At 44.2% G+C, this 3489-nt stretch overlaps 1 pseudogene; it reads left to right on the top strand.

Moving 5' to 3' along the window:
* The first annotated feature begins 2137 nt into the window (after positions 1 to 2137).
* LOC110564379 (large ribosomal subunit protein eL8-like) lies at positions 2138 to 2934 on the top strand (annotated as a pseudogene).
* The last annotated feature ends 555 nt before the right edge of the window (positions 2935 to 3489 follow it).

The following is a 3489-nucleotide window of genomic DNA, read 5'->3' as shown; positions in this document are numbered from 1 at the left end:
ATCTCCTGATGGCCATATGTGGTGTTTCCACTTCAGGCTCTTACCCTCAAAGGACAATATACAGTTTATTTACAGTCAGTCATATTTGAAGAATGCTATTTAAAAATAACCCGCTCTATTCCTTCTCTCTTTAGTTGGCTCCTCTCTGGTTTCATAATAGTCCCTGCTATAATCACAATCTTTCTTTGATCCATTACATAAAAATATCACTATTTTGGGTAAAAGATCATGGACACAATAAAAATGAGGCTTATGACTGCCCTAAGAGGAGATTTGCTGGGGAAAAAAAATATTGCAAAGAATTCAAACCACCCAAAGTTTGTCGGGCCAGATGGAGTGAATGCTCTACATTAATAGTTGCTCAGAGCATTAGAATCAAAGTAAACACTGCCTGTGTTTGCCAGAAGTTATATATTAACGTCACCCAGAAAAGCTCTGGTTTACATGCAGGTGAATGGTGCTGTGGACTGTAAGCCTCAAGCAGTAAATATACATTTCTCTGAAAATATCTTGTTTCGGAGACTGGTGTTTCATTATTGTTGCTGCTGTTGTTTTCAATTTTACAAAGTGATTCTACACAGAGCAAGATCCAGAAGAGGAAAATGGGGGTAAAAGTCACTCCCAGCCCGTGTGGCTCACTTGCTCCAGAAGCCTTGGAGTCAGCAAAGGAAAGCATTCCAGCTGGAGAAGCCAGGAGCTTGCTGCGAATCTTCTTTCTCTGGGCTTACCTTCACTTGGGTCATTTTTCCTGACTTTGCTCTGCGTGTTCCAGGAAGCTTTTTTCCTCCATCTTCTGCTAGCCAAGATTGAGCTGAGCAACTCAATCTTGAGATTTGTGGCAGAGAAGAGTCATGTAAGAACAGAGGGCCATGAGCAAGAGGGCCCAACTACATCAAAGGACTCGGTGAAAACAGAAAGCGAAACTCATTCATTGAGAGATTTAGCCTACATCCACTTTAATCGTGGCTTTATTGGGTTGTGGTTTATATGGGGTGAATCACAAAAGTGGTTTTTCTTTTTTTTTTTCTTTCTTTCTTTTCTTTTCTTTTCTTTTTTTTTTAGCGGAAGAAGCTTTTCAGTTACTTTATTCATTGTGTAAGACTTAGTCCTACTTCAAATAATAAAGACGTGATTAAGACAGAAAAACCAGACCCCAATGAAACAAGAAAGTAAAAACCAACAATAATAACCTACCATACACAGGGGCTGTGGAATGAAGCCAAGCATTGCTTTCTTTTCACTAAGACACTATGCATAGTTCACTATGTCCTGTGACAAGCAGAGCCAGGTCCTGGGGATACACTGAACCCCACTGTCCTCAACATACCCAATGACCACATACTGACTTTTTCCTTGCCTCCTTTACTGGGAAAGAACCCTCCTCCTTCATCATCCACCCAGACTAACAATGCACATGTTGCCTTTTTTTTTTTTTTGATGGATATGTTTTTTAGTGATGGAGAAAAAACTGAGGCAGAGAGATCAGAACAGTAAGTATAGAAGCAAAATTCCAGAAGACTAGCCCAGACACCTGTGCTTAGCTGTTGCTTCTTCATCTGTCATATGGGAGGATCCTCTGATTAATGATTTAAGTGTCGGTCCTGTAAAGTGTTTGCCAACATTACCTGTCGCTTACACGGAAAGAGACTCTACCGGTTTGTTCTCTAACAGTGGCATGGAAAAAGCAGAGATAGGAGAGTGTTAGAGAAGGAGAAGAAACCTGCAAAATTCTTGCTCCTGGAAGGGGAGGCAAAGGGGATGAAAGAGTATGAAGTGCTGAGCAAAGGGACCATTCCTGGTCTGTGGCTACTCAGTGTTCATCAACTGAATGTGTCTGCTCATTTTGAACTGAAGATCCTCCCCAACTTCTCTACCCATTCATTCAGCTGCTGTCACAGGAGCACTCTCTGGACAATGAAGGAGGTGACTCACACTCTTGTCCTTATGACAAATCTTTGAAAAGAGCTATATCTCTCCCATCCAAGTTTTTATTTCCTAGACTAAACATCACCAGGTCCTTCAGCCCCCTGTATGATGGTTTGCAGACCCTTTGCTATCCTAACCTATCCTCCATGGACACACTCTAATTTGTCCCCTTAAAATGAGGTGAATGTGCTCTCTCTTCTATCCCACCAAGATGCCCAAAGTAAAGAAGGCCAAGGGGAAGAAGGTGGCCCCGGCCCCCACTGTTGTGAAGAAAGATGAGGCCAAAAAGGTGGTCAATCCTTTGTTTGAGAAAAGGCCCAAGAACTTCGGCATTGGGCAGAATATCCAACACAAGCAAAAGAGATCTCACACACTTTGTCAAATGGCCCTGCTACTTTAGGCTGCAGCGGCAAAGGACCATTTTACAAGCAGCTCAAAGTACCTCCTGCCATTAACCAGTTCACCCAGGCCCTGGAGGGGCAAACAGCTGCCCAGCAGCTTAAGCTTGCCCACAAGTACAGGCCAGAGACACAGCAGGAGAAGAAGCAGAGGCCACTGGCCCACGCTGAGAAGAAAGCTGCTGGGGAAGGGGACGTCCCCACTGAGAGAGCACCTGTCCTTTGAGCAGGGGCCAAAAGTCACCATCTTGGTGGAGAAGAAGGCTCAGCTGGTGGTGACTGCCATCATGTAGATCCCATTGAGCTGGTGGTTTTCCTACCTGCCCTGTGCAGAAAGATAGGGTCCCTACTGCACCATCAAGGGAGAGGCCAGGCTAGGTGGCTGGTCCACAGGAAGACCTGCACCACTGTCGCCTTCACAAGGTTAACTCGGAAGACAAGGGTGCTCTAGCCAAGCTGATGGAGGCTATTAGGACCGATTACAACAACAGCTACAATGAGATCTGCCGCCACTGGGGAGGCAACGTCCTGGGTCCTAAATCTGTGGCTCGCATTGCCAACCTGGAAAAGGCAAAGAAAGGCTAAAGAACTCGCCACTAAACTGGGTTAACTGTACACTGCTATGTTTTCTGTACGTAAATATAATCACAAAAAAAAAATGAGGTAAATGCAGTGTTCAGGAGAGAACAGAATACTCTAGCTGCAGGCTGAGCAACCCTAACTTTAGCCGGACTATTAACTTCTTTGAAACACATAGACACCTATTTCCATCAACACAGACTCATATCACACAGACTTTCCCGGTCCCACATCACACACTGCATTTCCACTTCAAGTTCATGGTTCATTATCGTGCCCTTGATTCTGTTTTTGCCTCTTACTATTATAACCAGGACTCTTCCATCTTGCATTTTTTCCATAATTATTTAGCCTAAACAAAGTCATCTGGCTAAGTGGTAAGATACAAGATCTGTGTGGCCAGAAACTCTATCTGACTCACTGTAATATTCCAGAGTCTAGCACAGTGCCTCATGCGCTGACACATTAGCTGTGCTTTCTGCTAGGTGCCCCCCCCCCCCACTGTGATGCAGGCTTTAAGGAAGAAGACAACAAGAAAGTGCCAAACAAAAGCTCCATTTTCAACCCAATATATAATGTTAGCTAC

This window comes from Meriones unguiculatus, chromosome 10 (genome assembly GCF_030254825.1).
Source record: "Meriones unguiculatus strain TT.TT164.6M chromosome 10, Bangor_MerUng_6.1, whole genome shotgun sequence".
Classification (NCBI taxonomy): domain Eukaryota; kingdom Metazoa; phylum Chordata; class Mammalia; order Rodentia; family Muridae; genus Meriones; species Meriones unguiculatus.
The sequence above is the reverse complement of the archived record's forward strand: the minus strand, read 5'-3'. Positions and strand labels throughout refer to the sequence as shown.